This window comes from Giraffa tippelskirchi, chromosome 9 (genome assembly GCF_054371585.1).
Source record: "Giraffa tippelskirchi isolate mGirTip1 chromosome 9, T2T-mGirTip1v1.2.pri, whole genome shotgun sequence".
NCBI classification, from domain to species: Eukaryota; Metazoa; Chordata; class Mammalia; order Artiodactyla; family Giraffidae; genus Giraffa; species Giraffa tippelskirchi.
In genome coordinates, this window is record NC_137283.1 from 39,433,028 (window position 1) to 39,456,790 (window position 23,763).

Sequence of the window (23,763 nt, forward strand, 5' to 3'; positions counted from 1 at the left end):
AACAAAGGGAGCAGGCAGTCTGAACATCAAAGATCAGGTACCAAGTTAAGGAATTTTGCATTCCGTGTATGGGAAGACGCAAGCCTCTGGGTTCACTGAATTCATTCCTTTCATATGCATCTCAGCTATCGGGGGCCAATCCTATTTCCTTGTTCACCTTACTTCTTGCATTCCCCCAGCTCCTCAGGGATCACCTTGTGGGGTGGTAGCATCCACTGGATCTCAGTTTTGGGAGCCCTCATTCACATTTGGAGGCTAGAAATCGCTGATGGCTTTTCTTGTTTATTGATATGACAGGAAATATTTTCATTTCACAATTTAAAATTACTTAAGACCACTAGATTAAAATATAGGGATTATATAGCTATTTCTGTGATAAGATCTCTGTTGGCATTAATGCTAATATAGGAACAACTGAGTTTAGAAAACGAAACTTAAGAAAGAAAAAAAAAACCTTCTATACCCCCCAAAAGATTTAGAGACAGAAGAACCTGTGCCAGAGCATAAATTGACATGTTTGCATTTAAAATCAAACCAGACGTGTCAAAACCCATCTGTTTAGTCAAGACTTGTAGTGAGTGATTGGCAACTTTCAGAATCTCTGTTTTGGGGAAAAAAAAAAAAAAAGAAAGATCTTAAACTTTTTATTTTTAAAGAATTTTGAAGTCTGCAGTAGTTCAGGGACATTAAGAATTAGCATGAATAACAGTGAGGTGAGAATATGACCCACCGTGCTGCCTATGGATGATTTACACAGGGTGCCTTGAAACAAAAGAGCTTGAGTCAGTATCTGAGCGCACATCTGCTCCAGAGCACAATGTAGTTAATTTCAGTCACTCCTGTTTTGATTCACAGCTGTTAGGAAGCAAGGATTCCACTTTTGTCATGTTGGCTACAAATATTTCCTTCTAGCAGATGGGCTTCTTTTTTCTTCTGAGGGAGGAAATAAAATTCAAGAGGGTAAATTAGAATAAGTAAGGAGCTTGGGTGAGTTGATGGGCTCAAGAATTCCTCTGACATACACTTGAGGTGTTGGGAGCTGATTGCAACAGAAAAGCTGTGTGTGCTGAGCACTTCGGAGGTAGAATTACGAAAATGACTGGTGTCTGAAAACTTTCTTACCTTCCATGGATTTATTAGGTGAGAACTCAAAATAAACGTTTTGCTTTGAGACGTTCTCCTCTGATTTAATGTATGGAAAAGAAATACAGCATGTTGCTGCAAAACGAATGACTTCTTAGTTAACGAATATGAGAGAGATTTGGGAGGTGGGGGTGGGCTTTCCTGGTGGCTCAGATCATAAACTGCCTGCAACGCAGGAGACCCGCGTTCGATCCCTGGGTCGGAAAGGTCCCCTGGAGAAGGTAATGGAAATCCACTACGGTATTCTAGCCTGGAGAATTCCATGGACAAAGGAGCCTGGCAGACCACAGTCCATGGGGTTGTAAAGAGTCGGGACACCACTGATCGACTAACACTTTCACTTTCATGAGAGTTTGGGGATTTGGGTAGGGGGTGGGGAGGGAGCTAAGTTGCTTTTGATCTTGACATCCAAATCCAGAAACAAAACAGGAAAGAAAAGTTGCTATCCAAAGAAAATATTTGAAGATCAAAGAGCAAAAGTCAGTTATTTTATATATAAAAACACAAGTGCATTGAACCTAGACTGTCGATTCGTTTCACATATGATAATTTACATGCTTCAATGCCAGGCATGATACACGGTGCTCGGGGCTGGTGCACTGGGATGACCCAGAGGGATGAGATGGGGAGGGGGGTTCTGGAAGGGGAACACATGTACACCCATGGTGGATTCACGTCAATGTATGGCAAAACAAATACAATATTGTAAAGTTAAAAAATAGATAAACTAATTAAAAAAAACAACAAGTGCATATACACATACAAATTTGCTTATGCATGCATTTCAGTGATTAAATCCATCAAAATAGAAATATACATACTGTGCTTTGCTCAGTTGCTAAATCCTCTTTGTGACCCCGTAGACTGTAAACCACCAGCCTCCTCCATCTATGGGATTTCCCAGGCAAGAATACTAGAGTGGCTTGCCAGTCCCTTCTCCAGGGGATCTTCCTGACCCAGGGATCGAACCTGCATCTCCTGCATTGGCAAACAGATTCATTACCACTGAACCACCTGAGTAACCCTGATAGAAATGTGTAAATGTGTATGTTTACACATCCATAACAGAAACAGAAGATGCGGAGACTGGTAAGTGACACCTGCCAGGACATGGGGAATGGATCGCCCAATCCATCATTTCTTTATATACCAGATGGCATCTTCTGTTATCGTGTTGGTCACTTTCTCCGCTTCCCGTGTAAAGTCTGGAAAGGATGCATTGTTGCCTTTTCTCCAGAGTTGAGGAAACTGAGATCACACAGGTATTACGTACTTAAGGAAGAGGGACCGTTAGAGGCGGACCTATCTGACTCCCGCAGCCACAACCTCTTTCCACTCTCCTTCTGAGGGAAGGCTGACTCTGCAGTTGATGCTTTATATACCAGCTGGTCACTTATGTGCTCTAATAAATAAATCCACTGTTCAGTCCCCATGACACTGCTACCGTGATGCGTCATGGTTTTCTGTGTGCACTGGAGTTCTGCAGATATGTCATATCCTACAGAAAACAGCACGTGCTGTCTCTCTCTTGAGCCGAATCTAACAAGTTTAGTAACTGGAACTCTTTACTGTCTTTCCTGAACTCACTTTTGGAAGACAGAGTGTGATGAAGGATTTTTCTGTCAATTCCAGGTAAAAGAGATAATCTAGTGTATACAGTTTAGATATTAAACTATTGAAATTTTTGAATGTTTAGATGATTTGTAGAGACAGTAAGATAGTTTTTTTTGTAGTACAGACTGTTGTAGAAAATTGAGCACATATGGTCTATCGTGTACTGTTACAATGTTAGGCATGTCTCCAGGGTAGTGGCGATTAATGGAAAAGCTATGGTCTTGAAGTGGAATGTGGCAGAATTGGGGCAGTTTCCTATGATTAATTTTATTGATGCAGAACATATTTATGATTCTGTTTGTCAAAGCTTCTGTAGGAAATTTGTTTCGTCTTGCCTTCTGCTGCTGCTGCTGGGATGTGACACTTTTCTCCAGGTCTTTACACAAATGGGAAAAAATTGTTAAGGATTTTTCTTTTTTTTTTTTACAAAAGACAATTTGGATATGTGATTTTTCAAACCTGGAAATGCTCAGGCTTGACAGTAATGGTGCACTTCAGTGTCTTTACAAGGAATTCTCTAAATTTGATTGTATCCAGTGGCCATGGATGAAAACTGTTTTCTTGAGGAAGCTCTCAAATGTTCCAGGGCCTCATGCTTGTGCTATGTTCGATTCTTTGGAAATCCTAAGTGATCCCATATCTCAGGTAGTCTCCCAAGGAAGATTTTAGTATCTGTCTCATTTCTCATTTCAGTCCTTTCTTCTGGTACCATAACCCAGAGTTTTTAGAGCAACTCACTGTACTGGAAATTGTATATAGTATATAGTATTGTATATAGTACAATGCTAGCAGGAATTGTATTGTATACAGTACAATGCTAGCAGCTTGTGCAACTTGAAAGCAGCCTGTGGGGGATACAGGCAGTTTGTGGTATTACTGCCATAGTTGTGTCATATTGTCACTTAAGTTGTACTTACTTCTATCCACTATGACAATTGGGCTTCCCTGGTGGCTCAGTCAGTAAAGAATCTGCCAGCAATGCAGGAGACCTAGGTTCTATCCCTGGGTCAGGAAGATCCCCTGGAGAAGGAAATGGCAACCCACTCCAGTATTCTTGTCTGGAAAATGTCATGGACAGAGGAGCCTGGTGGGCTACGATTCATGGGATCACAAAGAGTCGGACACGACTTACTGACTAAACCACCATGATTAAATTGCTAGGCATTTTTAAAATTAATAATTATCATCAAAATAAGAGTTGTCAACATCCGCTGGATGATCGAAAAAGCAAGAGAGTTCCAGAAAAATATCTGTTTCTGCTTTATTGACTATGCCAAAGCCTTTGACTGTGTGGATCACAATAAACTGTGGAAAGTTCTGAAAGAGATGGGAATACCAGACCACCTGACCTGCCTCTTCAGAAATGTGTATGCAGGTCAGGAAGGAACAGTTAGAACTGGACATGGAACAACAGACTGGTTCCAAATAGGAAAAGGAGTACATCAAGGCTGTATATTGTCACCCTACTTATTTAGCTTATATGCAGAGTACATCATGAGAAATGCTGGGCTGGAAGAAACACAAGCTGGAATCAAGATTGCTGGGGGAAATATCAATAACCTCATATGCAGATGACACCATCCTTATGGCAGAAAGTGAAGAAGAACTACAGAGCCTCTTGATGAAAGTGAAAGAGGAGAGTGAAAAAGTTGGCTTAAAGCTCAACATTCAGAAAACTAAGATCATGGCATCCAGTCCCATCACTTCATGGCAAATAGATTGGAAAATAGTGGAAACAGTGGCTGACTTTATTTTTCTGGCTCCAAAATCACTGCTGATGGTGACTGCAGCCATGAAATTAAAAGATGCTTACTCCTTGGAAGGAAAGTTATGACCAACCTAGACAGCATATTAAAAAGCAGAGACATTACTTTGCCAACATAGGTCCGTCTAATCAAGGCTGTGATCTTTCCAGTAGTCATGTATGGATGTGAAAGTTGGACTGTGAAGAAAGCTGAGCGCTGAAGAATTGATGCTTTTGAACTGTGGTGTTGGAGAAGACTCTTGAGGTCCCTTGGACTGCAAGGAGATCCAGCCAGTCCATCCTAAAGGAGATCAGTCCTGGCTGTTCATTGGTAGGACTGATGTTGAAGCTGAAACTCCAATACTTTGGCCACCTGATGTGAAGAGCTGACTCATTTGAAAAGACCCTGATGCTGGGAAAGATTGAGGGCAGTAGAAGGGGACAACAGAGGATGAGATGGTTGGATGGCATCACTGACTCAATGGACATGGGTTTGGGTGGACTCCAGGAGTTGGTGATGGACAGGGTGGTCTGGCGTGCTGTGGTTCATGGGATCTCAAAGAATTGGACATGACTGAACAACTGTACTGAACTGAAGAAGAGTTGAGTTTGGTAAGAACTCCTTTTGTCAGAACTTGTGTGCCCCAAGAATTATTAAGATGTTTTCTCTTGTAGGCTGTGCAGGTGGGGACATGGAGGCATAGGGCAAGCTCACATAACCAGAAAAGTGAAACCACAAAAACCAGTCTCCTGAATTCCAGAGCCAGGCTTTTAACCATTGTCTGACTGTCTTAACTCCCTGATATTGCTTCAGTTCTCCCTAGTAGGTGAGACGAAAGGGAAAATGAACGTAGTATTGTTGTTTTTCCTACCTCCTGATATTAAAAAAAGCATTTATTCTCTAACGCATGCATAACACCACAATTTATCTCATTAAGGAGAGAGTCAGTGTCTCAGCTGTGAACTTAGCCCAGGGGAAAATATCACCAAGACTAGCTTTCTCTTTCACAAAAGGAAAGCTGGAGTTCATCCTTAGCTATGTCTTTGCCTAGTTGTAGTCTGAGTGTAGGCATGGCAAGTATCAAACCAGTATTTATAAATGAAATTTCTGTCCACTTACTTTACTTTCTTGTCTCCAGTGATGGAATATGTTTTGTTTAAAAATAGTCCCTTGGTTTGCATTCCAGTCACATGCCTGTCTCCATCTTACTTTTTTCTTTTTTAAGTTTTTTGGATTGATAATTTTTTCCATGCTGTCTAATTTGACCCTGTCCAACAGAAATTTCTTCAATGATGCATTGAACATTGATGCATAGAACATTCTTAAATGTTCTACACCATCTTCTGTAGTAGCTACCAGCCACATGCAATTATTTAATACTTGAAATTTACCGAGAGACAAATACCATATAATATGACTTACATGTTGAGTCTACAATGTAATGCAAATGAGCATATCTATGAAACAGACTCACAGACATAGAGAACAGACTTGTGGTTGCCCAGAGTGAAGGGGCAAGGGGAGAAGAAGGGAAGGATTAGGAGCTTGGGATCAGCAGATGCAAACGGTCATATATAGGATGGATAAACAACAGGGTCCTACTATTTAGCTCAGGGAATTATATTCAGCATCCTGTGATAAACCATAATGGAAAAGAATATGAAAAAGAATACATATGTGTATAACCGAATCATTTTGCTTTATAACAGAAATTAACATAACATTGTAAATCAACTGTTCTTCAATAAAACTTTAAATAATGCCTACACTGAGGAACCACATTTCTTACTTTAGTTCATTTAAATGTAAATAGCCACATGTGGCTGTTGGCTTTCATTTTGAATAGCACCGATCTAATTAAATTTTGACAGAAGAGGTTTTTTTTTTTATTTTTATTGGAGTATAATTACTTTACAATGTTGTGTATGTATATATCCATACATATATTCCCTCTCTTTTGTATTTTCTTCCCATTTAGGTCACCACAGAGGAATGAGTAGAGTTCCCTGAGCTATTCAATAAGGTCTCGTGAGTTACCATTTCATACATAGTATAAGTAATTTATATATATCAATCTCAATCTCTTGATTCCTCCCACCTCCCTTCCCTCATTTGGGGTCCATACATTTGTTCTCTATGTCTTTGTCTCTGTTTCTGTTTTGCAAATAAGATTGTCTATACCATGTTTCTAGACTCCATATAAATGCATTAATAGACAGTATTTGTTTTTGTCTTTCTGACTTCACTATATATGACAGTCTCTTGGTCCATCCATGTCTCTATAAATGACCCAGTTTCATTCCTTTTCATGGCTGAGTAATATTCCATTGCATGTATGTACCACGTATTTATCCATTCTTCTGTTGATGGGCATTTAGGTTGTTTCCATGTCATGTCTTTTGTGAATAGTGCTGCACTGAACATTGGGAGGCAAGTACCTTTTGGAATTATGGTTTTCTCTGGGTATATGCCTAGTAGTAGGATTGCTGGGTCATACGGTAGTTCTATTTTTCATTTTTCAAGGCACTCTCATACTGATCTCCACAGTGCTTGTATCAATTTATATTCCTACCAGCAGGGAAGAGGGTTCCCTTTTCTCCATACCTTCTCCAGCATTTATTATTTGTAGATTTTTTTAATGATAGCCCCACAATGCATTTTTAATTACACAATATGATTGATGGAATCATGAGAATTGTGAGACTTTCAAGCGACTCTTTAAGTGTCATAAAACAAACTATATGTTCTTTAATAGTTGACTTTTACTCAATGTTTTCGTACTCCATCAGAGGATAAATGTCTTCTAGTCTCCTCTGCAAGAAAGAGCAAAAATGGTGCTCATCTATCCTGTGTGGGTTTTGTACAGGCCTTAATGATTCACTTGCTTCTCTGTCAGCCTGATGTGCGCACTCTGTATTTGCCATATTAAGAGAGAAGGGGCAAAGTCGTCAGCCAGAAAGCGGCCCCAACTTGGTTCATATTTTCAGACTACATACGCGTGCACAGCTTGCTACTGATGTGTACCATGTGGGGAAAGTCCAGGGAGAAATTATGTTTCTTTCATGATTGAACGCTAGTACTTGGTGGTATGTGGAAAAACAGTCTTTTGCTTGTATAGGCAAACAGCTGTTGTTATCTAAAAAATAATCATTATGATAGAAAGCACACGCTTCTCATGTCTTCTGTCAGAATATGTTCTGTGTGAAAATGTGCATGTTTAATCTGAAAAAAAATATAACTGGTGATATGACAAATTAAAAAAAAAAAAAAAAATTAGCCAGAAATGGGAGCTCATCATCTTTATTTTTTACCCTCTATACCCATACCCAGTAGAAATAAAAGGCAAGCCACAAATGTAATTTTTACATTTTCTAATCATCACATCTAAAAAGTAAAAAGGTATGCTGCTGCTGCTGCTGCTGCTAAGTCACTTCAGTCGTGTCCGACTCTGTGCGACCCCCATAGACGGCAGCCCACCAGGCTCCCCCCATCCCTGGGATTCTCCAGGCAAGAACAGTGGAGTGGGTTACCATTTCCTTCTCCAATGCATCAAAGTGAAAAGTGAAAGTGAAGTCGCTAATTGAATTTAATTTTAATATAGTTTATTCAACCTGGTATCTCAAATACTTAAATGTGTAATCAGTTTTAAAAAATTAATGTGATATTTTGTATTCTTTTTCTGTGATCAGTCTTTGAAATTGAGTGTGTATTTTAGATAAACAGCACGTGATGTAGACTGGCCATATATCACGTATACGATAATGACGTGTGGTTAGTGGCTACCCTACAGGACAGCACAACTCTAGGTCCTTGTTTAGGGCATAGTGAACCATGTTTAAACCTATGAGGGTGCTTTGCCAAAAAGAAAACAGGGATCATCAAATACCCAGCAGAAGAGCTACTACATTGACTGGCATCAACCCAGTGTAGTCTGAATCTGTGTCAAGAGGGAACAATAATCTGGGACCATTTGTCAGAACATACTTAGGGAGAGAATTTTTTTAGAAACTGTTGGTACAATTCAAGTTTTCCTTGTTCAAAGTGTGATGACAACTTCTAAAGACATTTTCAAATTCTAGGTGTATGAAATATCATTTTGTCTCTGTTCCAACACAAAACCCATAAAACTTGCAAATTTTTTTGTGGACTACTTTTTTTTTTTTTTTACTTTACAAGTCACAAGGGTGGGTTGTCCTGTGGGTATAACTGAGTCATATGCTTTATTCTTATAAAGCGAAATACTTCTATCTTGATTAACTACTACTAGTACTTTAGGTAGTCTTTTAATACAACTTTATTTAGTTATTTTATAATTTTGTAAATTAAATCCAAATTTTTAAAATAGGGATATTTTGCATGGGTATGTTGTAGAGGGCTATTTTCAATTGCTGCTAGAAAAGGCATTAAAAATTGCTCTTCTTTAAGTATCATAGTTGCACAGTTGCTTGAATCCCAGGCAGGAAAAAAATAGTAACTATTACTCAGAGGCTATAGCTACTGTTAACCATGAATAGTCATTGGTTTAATAAATATGTAATTTTTTATGAGTTAAGAAGCTTGAAATTTGGACTGACGTTCAAGTGAAACTTACTGGCTGTTTTGGTTGTGTAAGCATTCTTATATAGAGTCTCTAGATTCTGTTGCATCAAAAGATACTTGAGTTCCAATTTGTCTGCTTTTAAAATCTCTGTAAGCCGAATATTCCTTGAGTGTAAATAGTATAACCTGGCACAGAGTTGGGAGTCAGTTACTGTTGGTCAAACAGGTGGATGCTTTTGGTATCACCAAGTCCATACCATTGTAAACACTCAAGGTTAGCTCTCCATGTATAATTACTGCAAATTATATATGGAAAATATGTAGGGCAGCAAGAATTACATAGAGGAATCTTTAGGAAATATTTAATACTGTATGGAATTAAATATATGTATTACATGTATTATTAGACTTTTTTTCTTTTTACATTTCCTGTAATTAGGAAAAAAATTTAGAGCAAGTAGAGAAGCTTTTAATAATTAAATGGGTTGGAAACAAGAAACAGAGTTGCTGTATACATTTCAGGGTACAGTATCCTAGCTGCTTCAGCACAATTCATTTCCTAATGTGAAGTTTGTAGTATGAACCCAACTGTATCTATGTCTTGGACTTCATTAGAAACGAGATCTATGCCTTCTTTGGGAAATAGTTGAATGGTTTCATATCTCAGATGTTACCTTTGTTTCCCCCTTGACTCATGGGGAGAGCAACAGTACAATTAAATTGATTTTAAATCACATTTAGCATTACGTATTGATCAGATAGAAACGCTCTGAAGCAAATGTCACATTGTTCAACTCCAAAAAGCATCTCCATCGGATAACAGAAGCAGCACCAGCTTTCATCTCCGTTAAGTAATTCAGATGATATTTTAAGTCAGGAGAGTGAGATACACGTGGCGAGTAAATGGCTCCCAAACCTTATTATTGAAATGCAGCCTTCAATTCAGTTTATTAGCTTGTTCTTTATTCTCATTTATATTTTATTACCTTGGAATACAGTCATAGGATCCTGGAAATGGAGTTTTCTTTAAATAAATTGTTCCTGAAGTTTCTAAAGTCTTTTGTTAAGTGACGTCTGGGAGCAGACATGATGTCAGCTAAGGCAAGTTTTCAGATAAGGGGAGGGGGTACAAATGTTTCTCTGAGTCAGTTGTGATAATGTCTCAGTGTTTCTGCTTTTGTATCTGTCATCTTTGTTTCTGGAGAGTAAATTCCTGGTTGTGTTAGAGGTGGAGGGAGTGGCAGATTGGCTTAGAGATATAGAATTTGGTTGTCTAAAGTCATGTATTATTAAACGTGGTTCTCCCTGAAATAGTTGCATTTTCATACCAGGGGATTCCTGGAATGATTGGGAGGAGAATCACCCAGTGAGCTACTTGGCCATCGCTTCATCCCCTTAGGGGTTCCCCCACACTCTGTCTGCCTGTGTGAGCTTCAGGAGTGTAGTGATTATTAATATCTAGTCCCAGCTCATGCCATGCCTTCAGGGAGGAAAATGATGCAGCTGTTGAGCTACTTTGTCCCTCTCATCTTTGTCCATTTCTGTTCCGCTGTGTCCATTTGTTTCCCTTTCTGTTCCTCAGCCTGAGTCAGTTTCCTCTCTGATGATAACCTCATCTCACATTTTCCTCCATTGCTCTGATGGTATAGTCTAACCCCTCTCCTTTGGCCCAGGGGCTAAACCACCCCAGGTCTGTTGGAGAGGCAGCATTGCTTGATGTTTAAAGGCATGGATGTGGCAGCCAGGCTGTCTGGATTCAAACCCACCTTCGCCTTTTAGAAGCTTGGGGACTGTGAGTGATTTTTCTTATTCTCTCCTGTCTGAAGTAGAGGGCTGCCTAGGTGGCACAGTGGTAAAGAATCCACCTGACAGGGCAGGAGATGCTGGAGATGTGGGCTTGATCCCTGGGTTGGGAAGATCTCCTGGAGGAGGAAATGGCAACCCACTCCAATATTCTTGCCTGAAAATTTCCACAGACAGAGGAGCCTGGCGGGCTACAGTCCATGGGGTTGCAAAGAGTCGGACTTGAGCACATCTGATGTAGACAGTAGTGGGACATGCCTCCGCAGGGGGTTGTGAATACCACATGAACTAATGTATGTAAGTGCTTAGAGTGGTACGTGACGTCTAGTAGAGGTAAATCCATGCACACCTGTGGTGTTATGATGCTGCAGAAGCCCTGAGGAATAAAATAGCCTGATGGTGCTTGTGCTACTTTGTATCTCCTCTGTTCAGCCCACCCCTCATTTTGTGTACATGATAGAACTGGTAAGAAGGGGTCTGTGCATTCAGGACTATCGTACCTTAATAATGTGGGAGAAGCAGGAGAAGCGGTTCTGAGGGTGGTCTTCCTGAGTCAGTGGTGTCTGTTTCCAGATTATGGAATTGGGAGTGGGAAAGAAACCACTGAATACTAGCATCCCAGGGCAGGCATGGGAGTAGAGGGTGGAGATGGCCCCCAAATTTTTTTTTGTCTTCCGAAACATGAACAAGTCATATTCCCTGCCTCCAAAGTGCTTTACCGTCCCTTGGGGAAGACAGATAAGGAAACAGACAGCTAAAGTATCATGTGTAAAGGAATAACAAACGTGAAAACCCATGCATGGGCAGAGGACATCTGGGTCCAATCATGGAAGGTGTGCGAGAGGAGTAAGGTCAGGAGAAACTGAGCTGAGGAGTTAAGAAAGGGTATTAGTGTGAGTCACTGAATTGTGTCTGACTCTTTGTGACCCCAGGGACTATAGCCCACCAGGCTCCTCTGTCCGTGGAATTCTCCAAGCAACAATGCTGGAGTGGGTAGTGGGTAGCCATTCCCTTCTCCAGGGAATCTTCCCAATCCAGGGATCGAACCCAGGTCTCCTGCATTGGCAGGCAGATTCTTTACCATCTGAGCCAGCAGGGAAAGGGTATTCTAGGCCAAGGACAAATGAATGGACGGCATGTGCAGAGGTCTAAAGATAAGAGTACCTGGTGCAGTCCAGTGGGGCTGGAGCACAGTGTGGGTGAGGAACAGCAGTAGGTTGGCTGAGGGCTTGGCAGGACTTAGATCTTGCAGTGTCTTCAAACCCACACCCTGGCATGTGGAGGACTTAAAAGAGTTTTTCACAAGGAGTGGCTGAGGTCCTCTTTGTGCAATGAAACTTAGGTCTGGCCACCTTTCAGAGAACTAAGAGATGTGAGCAAGACTGGGCGCTGGATCTTCTGTTTGAAAATGCATACGATGGCGGCTTTCTGTTTTCCAAAGCCCTCAGGACTGCGATGTTCCTTTAGCTGACAGCCATGTACAGTCTGCCCCTGGCGTTAGGTGGCATGATGTAATTGTAACAGGGGTAAATAAGATTTTGCAATCTGGCTCGGAGGGCAACAAAACTGAAATTGATGTGTTTCCAAGCTTTTGCTTCTGTAAAGAGCACGGCAGCAAACAACCTTGTACATACATCTCTTAGGCGCTTGTCCAATTATGTCCTTAGGATAAATTCCTAGAAATGGGTTGGGTGTTTTAGAGGGGTTGATATATGTCGTCCCAGAATGATTTGGATGTCTGTAATCAGAGTAGATAAACAGGTGCTGAATTGTGCGGCAACGCCGAAAGCGCAGATACAGAAATGAAGTGTATAGTGAGCCGTCATGCCTGGGTGGGCACGCATGCCTAATTTTTCTCTCTAGACTTCTTTGTACTGCTGATTCTCTTCCCTGTTTGTGGTTAAGACTTGATTGGATGAGTACCTAAGACTGACGGGGTGTTTGTCTATAATGACAAGTGCTTGACTGCAGCAGCAATGATGAGCGGCCCTGGGGAGACATCACCACCCACTTGAGAGAGATCCATGAAGGGTTTATGACCCGTTTGAATCCTGATCGAGCATCACTGTTTGACCCTCAGGGAACCAATTGTCTGGAATACTTGCTCTGTCAGTCTGAGCTATGTGCTTAGAATCCCTTGGAAACCTAGGAGCCCAACTGTTTGTAAAACACAGAGTGAATTATCAAGAAGACCAAGGGACTGGAACTATGTTATTGCCACATGGCACAGCCATGTTTGCTAAATAAATTGATGAGCTCATCAGACCCTGTATCCAAAATGTAACTTACCACATTCAACTATAAACTATTTGAAATTCCAAGGCAATGCTGTTTTAATCTTGATCGTACCGAATAAGATGATTTTTTCCTTGTCTTTTGGCCCTGGTCTGCGGTAGGAACTGGGTTTCCCAGGTGTCTCAGTGGTAAAGAGTCCACCTGCCAGTGCAGGAGATGTGGGTTTGATCCCTGGGTCAGGAAGATCCACTGGAGAAGGAAATGACAACCTGCTCCAGTATTCTTGCCTGGGAAATCCCGTGGACAGAGGAGCCTGGTGGGCTACAGTCTATGGGGTTGCAAAAGGTTGGACACAACTTAGCAACTAAATGGCAAACTTCAGTAGGGATGTTTACCTGCCACATATGGCACAAGAAACTTTTAAGGTCTATAGACATGCAAACACATATATGTGACATTCACTAATAACTACGAAGTGTTTCTCATCTTCTGAGTTTCTTCACCTGTGTTTGGAAGGGCAGGTGCATCAGAGGAGGGGAGGGGACACCACTAGGATACAGGGAATCACAAGCAAATAGGATGGGCCATCTTGGTTCTTACTGCCCCTCTCTGCTTGGATGTTCCCTTGAGGAAAGGCAGAAATGCAAATGGAATAGCAATATCATCTCAAAATTTTGCACTTGCTGCTGTTATTTACCCACTAAACCTCTTCCCCAAGTCCTAACTCATTTATCACATTTCAGGTTGTTCCTTGCTTTAAAAGATGTGAGGTCAGCCTGCTCTGAGCAACTGGACTGGGGTCATTACTATAGGTTAAGGTAAACACCTTTATGGTGAGTAGAGGGCCTTGCCTGGTGATCCATGTTCTCTTTTTGCTCATAGAGATGTTTTTGTTAAAATGCTTTCATGGCTGTGTGGGCAACATTGGCCTCTGATGAGATGCAAGGTATATCTTGCCCACCGGGAGGCTGCTCCTGGCTGCTTTTAAAAGTTAACGACTAGAACTCTCAGCTAGAGAACCGTGGTCACAAAAGCTTCATTAAATGTTAAAATGGTTAGCTAAACTAAAAAGGAAAAAAAAAACAAGACAGGAAAACTCCTGTATAAGTAGATGCGGGAAACATCAATATTGCTCATTGAGCAGTCTATTCTTCCAATTTGAAAAGAACAACTATTTGTCATGGTTCTCGTCCTTGAGCTGGCAGTTACCTAATTAAATGCATATGAAATTCACAAGGCTTCACTAAGGGACAGTAATTTTCCTCGGTTGTTTTGTAAAGTTGCCGGGTCGAACGAATTACGTTGAGCAGATAATGGATGGATTCTTCCATTGTGCATTGAGGTCCTGAATCGACTAATCATGCCATGGTTATTCATCAATGTATTACTTTATAATTTGAAATTAAAGGCACCATTTTCATTTATGGCTGACTCTAGGGGGACTGTTGTTTCCAATTTTGGAATACTGTGACCTGGGTGGGGAAGCTGCCCCTAGAATAGACCATGGTACATAAATCAAGACAGAGTTTTGGCTTGGAGTAGGTCATTGTGCACCTGTGGGGAACATCCTGACCATTGGTCTCTTTTGTAATCCTCCATGTAGGAGGGTATGGAATTTCAGAGATTCATGTCTGTACCCAACCAGGATGATCTTGTGTTGATTGTCATCCATCTGTGAGTTGACGACTCTGCCGCTGTCTCCCACATCCCTGTCTCTGCCCCTTCTGCCTTATTTGTTGTCCAGTCTCTGCTTCTTTCTATCCCATGGACTATGCTGCCCAGCTTCCCTTGGATCTAGGATTGCTTCCTGTGAGGGTTAGACAAGTCAGAGGACTGAAGCAGAAAGCAGTGGGAATTCTCTTTGCTGCTCCTTCCTTGATGGAGCATGGCTGTTCACCACGGCTACCCTCTTGGTTGTCTGCCTGTAGCCCTCACTGGCCTCTGGTGTCACCATTGCTCCCCCTTGCCCTTTGAGACCTAGGGATGCCCTAGCTTCCTGCTGCTGTTACTTGGAGGGCCTCCATGTCCCGTGCTGATCCCTTTCCCTGCCTGCTCCTCCGCTAATAAAACTCTCATCGAGTCTCTTCATTTGGACCATCTGAGGTGGATACTTCTTCCTCTGGGAACCTACTGCAGTAGCAACAGTTGATTCAGTCAGGATGTAGTAGTGGTTCTCAAACGTGGATGTGTTTACAAAATCCATATTCTTGGTCTCTAATCTTTGGGAGAATCCTTCAGTATATCCGAAGTGAGTTTCTAGAATCTGCTTTTTACAGAAGCTCCCAAGTGGTTCTAAAATTTTGAATAGCTCTGGCCTTAGAACAAAGTAATAATACATACTAAGTACTTCATACTTTTTCCTGTGCATCTGTTCTTTTTCTTTCTCCATGATGACATGTGAGGTGCAAACTGGCTATTCTCATCAAAAATGAAACAGACCAATTGGTGACAAGCAACTGATTTTCTTTCATCAATTTCTTTCTTTCACCGAATCATTATTCAGGACAAACTGCATATTTTACTTACCCTGTGATTTTAGTATCCTTTAATACTTATTACCTTAAAACAACTAGTAATTGTTGTCTTTTGAGAGTCTGCTTTGATCTGAGTGGTAAACAGGAAAGCTAGCCTTTAGGGATATCATACTCATTTACTTATTCAAATATTTCTTCAGTACCTACTGTATGCAAGATATAGTGTGGATTGGGGTCATCAAACTGTAGCCCTGGGCCAAATCTGGCCCTCTGTCTGTTTTTTAAAGTAAAATTATGCTAGAACATAGCCATGCCTGTCCATTTACATATTGTCTATGGCTGCTCTTGCTCATCAGTGTCTGAGTTAAATAGTTGCAATATAGACTATGTGGCTTGCAAAGCCTGAACTGTGTGCCATCTGATGCTTGAACTGAAAAAGGCAATAGATCCCTGGAGATATATTGTCAATAAGGCGACATCGTCCGTAGTCTACTTTTGGGGACACAGCCATGAATCAGACAATGTCAAATCCTTTCCCTGATGGAATACATTTTATGGGAAACACAGAAGGCAATAAGGAAGATGAGGTGTAAAGCAGACACTGTTTTATAGAATGATAAGCCCAAGGGAGAAAAATAAAGCCAGGAAGGAGGATGGGCAGTGTTGGGAGCAGCGGGTGCTGTAATGTACGTAGAATGGCTGGGAAGGCTCAGTGAAGAGGACTTGAGACTCGTTTTCCACATTTGCTTCCTGCGTTTTCCACCTCTTGTCTCTTTTCACTTACATAATTAACATTGCTGGATTCTATCAATTTTAAATCCAAAAAGCAGAATATGATTTTTCAATTATTGGGGTCCCCTGGTAATTGAAAGGTGGTGGAAAAAATGGAGGTATTTCTTCAGCCTCAGAAAATGCTTCCCCTAGGAAGCATTTTTTACATGTCTCTTCTTCCACAGAGGGGAGGTAGGGTCCTAGGGAAGGCTTATGTTTTACTCCAGCCCCACCCTCTGCTGATGGTTACTACCACTGGCAGCTCTTGACAAAGAAGAGCATTCTGGTGAGGGAGACTGCATCTCTTCAATGTGAAGTGATCCCCATTTATTGTAGGATGGGGCAAGCGGATGTGTGTAAAATTTAGTACATTGGCAAATGTACTGCTAGTTGATGGGTAAACACTAATGTGTTTTAAGTGATCTGAAGTGTCCACACTAGATGTATTGGAAGCCTGTTCTCCTTTGATGGCAAAATTTAGGTAGAAACCTGCCATTCCATGGCTGATGATGATATAAATTTGGAAACATTACAAGAACAACTGTATGGTCCAAAATGCAAGTACATTCAATAAAAGTGTAACATAACATGATTATCTTGTAAAGCTAATCTTCTTCTTGGACCAACGAATGCCCTCCTTGCAGGACAAGGAACACTGATTCAATTTCATTCTGAAGTGGCCATTGTAGTTTGACTCTGTATTATTAATCTCGTTTTGGCTTGGTTTATTACATTTGAAATTTCTTCTGCTATTGGAAATTTAACTACATATTCACATTATGATTTTATTCACCAAATCCTATTAGATCCAAAGTAAAAAAAAAAAAAAAATCATTTTCAGCAACTGAATAAATTTAGAGGTAAGCATTAAAAAATCTCAACTCTCAAGGCATTTCTCTATGCTAGATTATTGCTCTGTAGCTTTCATTAATTAGATTTATGAAAAACAAATTTAAAACAAAACACTTCCACTGAAGGAAAAATGTGTTTAAAACATTTCAGGTGTTAGTTTGCACTTATAGACATGTAAGGACTCTATTTTAAATATATTAAACTAGGTCTAGTGCTTATATACTGCATATTATTTAATTTATCAAAAGTTTCTAGCAACAGTCTAAACTTAATATGAGGCTTAAGGGGTTTAATAATAATAACTTAATTTGAAAGCATCTTTGTCTTCAAAACCCTCTGGTCACTTAACAGAATGCAATAAAATGTAATCATAAAATATGTATCATGCCTTCATATTTCTGAATTTCCATCCTGTTTTTCTTCTTTTAATCACCTATAAATATATATATATGAATAATATGAAAAAAACTCCAGTTAGTTGTTTTACTCTGTGTATAAAGTGCTGATGTGTTCTTTGACAAGTACTGAGAATGAGAATTAGAGGGACATTTAGCACTGTGTAAACAACCTGGCACTGTTATGTGACCTTTGCAGTGAATTCATAAATGTCCAGAAGGCTCAGATCATAAGATGCTCATCACTCATGCCTATATTCAAGAAAAGGGAAAATCTCACTCTCCAAGGGATTTTAATCCACTGAGGGTGCTGGTTTAGTAACTATGTTAACCAAAACAAGAAAAAGAAGTGAATGCACTAGATTATCATCCTGCGTGCGCGCGTGCTCAGTTGCTGAGTTGTGTGGAATCTTTGCAACCCTATGGACTGTAGCCCGCCAGGCTCCTTCTTGTCCGTGGGATTTCTCAGGTAAGAATACTGGAGCGGGTTGCCTTTCCCTTCTCCAGGAATTCTTCCTGACCCAGGGCCCGGGGATCAAACACACCTCCTGCGTTGAGAGGTGGATTCTTCACCACTGAGCCACATCAGCAAAGTAAAAAGAGGAGTAGGTTAAAAGTGATAATGTTAAAACAAAAGGTTATGTAAAATCATGAATAATCCTCAAGTAATCAAGCCATACAGTACATTCAAGGCTCTTCATCTGCCATTTGTTCATAACTGCGGAGCAGAACTTCTGTGGGAAGATGAAGGAGGCAGAGCTTCACCTCCAGAATCCCCTTTCAAGCAGAGCGGCAGTGTTGTCAATACCACTCTTCTAAATTGGCATTTCCTGCAGGCTTGGAAAGTTGTCTTCTTTCTGTTCTGCTCCTTAGCCAAAGGGAAGTTTTATCATCTTTCTAACACCAGTAATCTTTTCAACAGCTTGTGTACCAGCCCCAGGCTCAGAGCCTCAGGCAGGGATCCCTCCTAGCAAGAGTTTAACATCTCTTTTGTTTTAAGGTTAACGGGGTTAACTCTCTGTCTTTGGCAGTTGATACTGGTTTGCCAGTAGAGATAGAACATTTCCACTATTTCAAAGTAACTTAAAGGCAAACTGAGCAGATGCAAAGACAACAGACACCTGATGATAGTGTGGGGGGTGCGGCACAAGGTGACTGTAGGTGGGGGGGCTGCTCCCAGTGAGGTGAGCCTCCTGATGTGGAGCCTGGAGATGTCAGCTCCTGGCCTTGCCTCCACCTGCAGTGTGACCTGGAGCAGCATCTCTGGGGACGCTGGCTCACTGTGTTCTCTCTACTCTAACAAGACAACATGTGAAAGTGTACGGTCCTCAGAAAGTGCTCAAAATTGCCCTTTAGGAATCTTTCAGTTCCAAAATTCCTCATTCTCTGTTTATTATCTGTGTGATTGGCAAAGTGAAAATAATGGGAGAATGGTACTTAGAGTTAAGAAGGCTGCAGGCAGGCCATGTGGGTACCAGAAGAAATACACTGCATTTGAAATTATAGAAGCTGAATTCTAATGTCTTTAGTCACTCAGTCATGTCTGACTCTTTGTGACCCCATGAACTGTAGCCCACCAGGCTCCTCTGTCCATGGCCATTCTCCAGGCAAGAATACTAGAGTGGGTTGCCATGCCCTCCTCCAGGGTATCTTCCCAACCCAGAGATCAAACCCAGGTCTCCCGCATTGCAGGTGGATTCTTTACCATCTGAGTCACCAGGGAAGCCCATGCACCCTGGGTTTCTAGCTGAGTGATACCAAAAAAGTTGGTGTTCCTCCCTGGGTCTTTGACTTCTTGTTAAGGCAACAGAAGGACTGGGTGATAGAATGTTTGAGTTGCCTCCAAGGTCAAGAAGTTGATGCTTCCTTTGTGCCAGCTGGCTCAGACCTTAATTGTGTATAACAACCAGTCTTTCCCTGTCACCCTTGACAAGTTGAGATGTCACCTGTGGTCACATAGGTGAAAGCACCTTAACATGTAGGCATGCCATCTATTTCATGTAGTTATAGTGCCATCGTGATGTAGTATTACTAAAGAAAAAAAAAATAGAACTTTTAGTCCTCATATATTCCACCATCTCTTGAAATGCAGAGACTAGGACTTCTGTACATGTAGTAGGCATCATGATTGCATGAAGATGTATAATGAGAACAAGACACTGAGACCACAGTATTTCTGTGGTTGCTTCCTGAACAAGTATGTTTCTAAAAACATCCATGGGAAATTCTGATGTGGAATCAGTGCTGAGAAGCCCTGACGGGTACCTTTTATATATAGGAAGTCCTTGGGTTCTAGCAAGTTCTCTCTTGACTTTTGGGTTCTTCTGTGACTCCCTAGTTCTGTAATCATGAGTAAGTTATTGAATCTCTCAATGCTTGATTCCTCATCTCAAAAGTGGGGACAGGGACACCTCTCTTTCAACTTGCTGGACAGATTAGATGAGATACTGGCTGTCTTTTGAAAGCTGGGTACCATGTAGCAAATGCTATGGTAACTATTATATTTGGTGAGGAAAGCCCCGATCCTACAGAACTAATTGGGCCAGGCATGTTTGGGGTATCCCAGATTCAACAGATAGCAAGTTAAACGACCTTTAATAATTTTCCTAATTCTCACTGAAATTTGTTGCTCTGCCATCATTCTGGCCATATCATAAGATTTAGTGTATAATTGAACATGTTTGATTTAATAAATTAGTTAAATGGGTAATCATTATGATTTGGGTTTCAGTTGAGTCCTTGAGGCAATATTTGCTGGTATAAAAATATTAGGTAATTTGAAAGAATTATTAGAAAGATTAAAATATTAATATGTCCTATTTCAAATTTATAATCTCACTAATTATAAATATCCATCTTTCCTTTTATGTCACTTGTAATTTTTGATTTATTGCACACAGTTTATAGAAATGTGTGTGTGTTTATTTGATTGGGTGTTTTTAGTTCAGTTCAATAACTTTATCATTTTTTTAAGATTTACATATATGTCTGAAATTGATACCAGGAAGAGAGTTGCCACCTAATTCAAATGTAACAGTCAGGATATACAGTCTTTCTCCCATAATAGTTATTGGACAAGGCGTAACACATGAATTTCAATCAAAGTAAAAAGCATTATTTTTAGTGTGCACCTGTTAAGATGCTTCTTTATTGGAGACTATTTGTGATGTGATTAAAAGTGCAGAAGAAAATTTATCTCCAGTTAGCCATTTTTTTGTCACTTGCTTTTGCTTCATTTGCGTTTACTTGCAGCACTCAAATTTTATTTTGAGGTTTTGTCCTGAAAGTACTTTCTCACCCACCGTTCACTCACAGTAATGTTTCTACCATCTCCCTGCCCGCCCTCCTCCAGCTCTTCTGTCCCTTAGTGACTGCGCTTGCTTCTAGAACCTTACACAGGATAAAGAAACAAAGTAGAGGGGGAGCTTCACGCTGTCATTGTTTTCATTTCTACATAAACAATGTGACCATGTGAGAGTGGCTGGATGATTTTTCACTGAATTTTAAAAGTTAGCTTTAAATGTTTAAAATGTTTAAATGTTTTGCTTTAAATGCTTTAAAAGTTTACTTGAAATGTGGACTGATTGGTGCACTTGGACATGCACTTGAGAGAGACCTTGTGTTTGAGAAATTTGGGTGGAAACTGCCGTCCTGTGGAACACTTTAAACCGAGGTACAGAAGATCCCCAAGTGACTGTGTTTTTGTGCAGAGATTCTGTGGTGCCCCCTCTTAGTGGACTATCTGGAAGAGTTTCCCTCTTTTTCTTCCTAACAGAATCCTGTTATGTGTAGACATTCCCACCCCACCTCCCTGGCCTTCACCCAAAAGATTGTGGAAAGATGCCTCTCCCCAGGACCAAGGTCCATGTTGCTATGAAAAAACACAAAAGTCAGCAAAACCCAAAACACGCTATGATATCACAGTACAGTCACCACTGCAGAGCAACAACTCCCCAGCCTCTCTGGATGCTTCCCCAGTTATTATTTTATTCAACTGATCTCACTGTGGACCTGCTACAGTTCCAGCTGGGCCATTTCCTGTCCTTGCCATGGTCTTCTACGTTCTCATAAGGGAAATTCCTGTGTCTTCCTGTAAACACAGTCTATACATTCCAGAAAATCTGATGCATTTCTCTAGATACTACTTTAATGTCAAGCACTGTCTCTGCCCTCTTACTGGCAGCTAGTTATTCTAATCTATACAGTATACTATCTCCTCCTCTGCTTAATGTTTATTTGTTTGTTTGTTTCTAAGAAACATCATCCTGCCAGAATGCATACTCAATTGAAGTAAAAATCAATTTTGCGTATTGATCAGAATTAGTCAGCATGTCTTTTGAAAGTTCACAGCATGCAGTTTGTTCAACTATGCTGTATGGCCTGACCAACTTCTGTAGAGTGAAGGAGGGGTAGGTGGGTGGGTAGATGAATGAGTAAATGAATAAGTTTTAAAAGGAAAATTCAGAGATTATGGAGGTTGAGTAATGGCCTGCAAATATGTTCACATCTTAGTTCCTGGAATCTGTCAATATTGCCTTATATGGCAGAAGGGTCTTCACAGATGTGATTTAATTAAGAATATTTTGAAAAATATTTATTTATTTGGCTGTGACAGATCTTAGTTGTAGCACGTGGGTTCTTCATTGAGTCATGTGGGATCTTTCGAGGCTCACAGACTCTCTAGTTGTGGCTGGTGGGCTTCACTGCTCCGTGGCATGTGGGATCTTAGTTCCCTGACCAGAGATCAAAACTGTGTCCCCTACATTGGAAGGCAGATTCTTAATCCTTGGCCTCCCAGTGAAAGTGAAAGTTGCTCAGTTGTCTCTGACTCTTTGCTACCCCATGGACTATACAGTCCATGGAATTGTCCAGGCCAGAATACTGGAGTGGGTAGCCTTTCCCTTCTCCAAGGGATCTTCCCAACCTAGGGATCGAACCCAGGTCTCCCCCATTGGCAGATTCTTTACTAGCTGAGCCACAAGGGAAGCTGCCCCAAAATCGGAATCTTGAGATAAGGAGATACCCTGAGTCATCTTGGTGGACGCAACATTGTCAAAGGGCCTTTGTAAGAGAAAGGCAAGAGAGTCAGTATTAGAGAGGAGGTGACAGGACAACAGAAGCAGAGACTGGAGTGATGCTCCCTGAATACTGCTGAACGGGTCACAGAACAAGGAGTACAGGCAGCCACTGGGAACTGAAAAAGCCGTGGAAATGGATTTTCCCCTTAGACCCTCCGGAAGAAACCAGCTCAGTCAACACCTTACCTTCAGCCCTGTGAAACTGACTTTGGACCTCTGGTCTCCAAAACTGTAAGAGGATAAATTTGTGTCATTCTAAGCCACTACGTTTACAGGAACTTGTTAAAGCAGTAATGGGAACCTAACACAGAGATTCATAAACTTCAGTTTAACGGGGTATAGTTCCGCTGACCAGGAATGCAGTGTTCTCTCCACTGTATTTCATGATCAGGATGCTAGCAATTGTGGTGTTGACCTTCTGGTGAGGTGTGCGTGTTGTGACAAGGCCCAAAGGAACAGAGACTTGGGAGGAATTTACTTGATGTATTCCACTGCTTCCTGAAGGTTATTTTCCTTTTTCTTTCTTTCTCTCTCTCTCTTTTTTTAAGACAGCAGAATGTGTTTCGCTCTGCTATTCCCATACCTTTCTCTTCAAGTTGCCCCACAGTTTCCTTTTCTGATTTCTACTTCACTCTTGACTCAGTGCTATTCTTTTCGGAGAAGAAAATGAAAGCTAGCCGAAATTGAGCCTGCCTTTGTCTTGGCCACTGCTTTAATTTGCAAGGAAAGAGTCAGACATTCTATGCTTCTTACTGGGATTTGGACAGGAGTGGGGATGGGAGGAGGGAGTAGAGGGGAGAAGTTTCAGGATCTCTCTTGTCCAAAAAGTCCTGTAACTGCTTTGTCGCCACATTTGTGTCATGAGGTACTGAGCATTTTTAGATGGCTGATACGGAATCTTGGCATAGTATTTGCAGTAACGCTGTTCTGTAGCACCTAGGATGTTTTGACAGTTTTTCCAATGTATTAGTTGTCACATTGGTACAGTGATTTGCTAATGGAAAAGTAGTATCATTATTTTATTTAGCAGCATTTTTATGTGCTTCCATACCACAAAATCTATGTATTGGTAGCTTTGTGGTAGTTAACTATTAACAATATTTGAGTATGAATG

General features: G+C 40.9%; 1 protein-coding gene across 41 annotated transcripts in view; it reads left to right on the forward strand.

Annotated features, from left to right (window-relative positions):
- Positions 1-23,763, forward strand: part of FHIT (fragile histidine triad diadenosine triphosphatase) — a 1,651,033-nt gene that overhangs the window by 1,009,943 nt on the left and 617,327 nt on the right. For 12 of the 41 annotated variants that reach the window (XM_081524706.1, XM_081524702.1, XM_081524701.1 and 9 more), the window contains one exon: positions 6,481-6,525. The exons of the other annotated variants lie outside the window; for them this stretch is intronic. The gene's annotated coding sequence lies outside the window, so the exon portion shown is untranslated. The remainder of the gene's footprint in view (positions 1-6,480; positions 6,526-23,763) is intronic. 41 annotated transcript variants of the gene reach the window in all.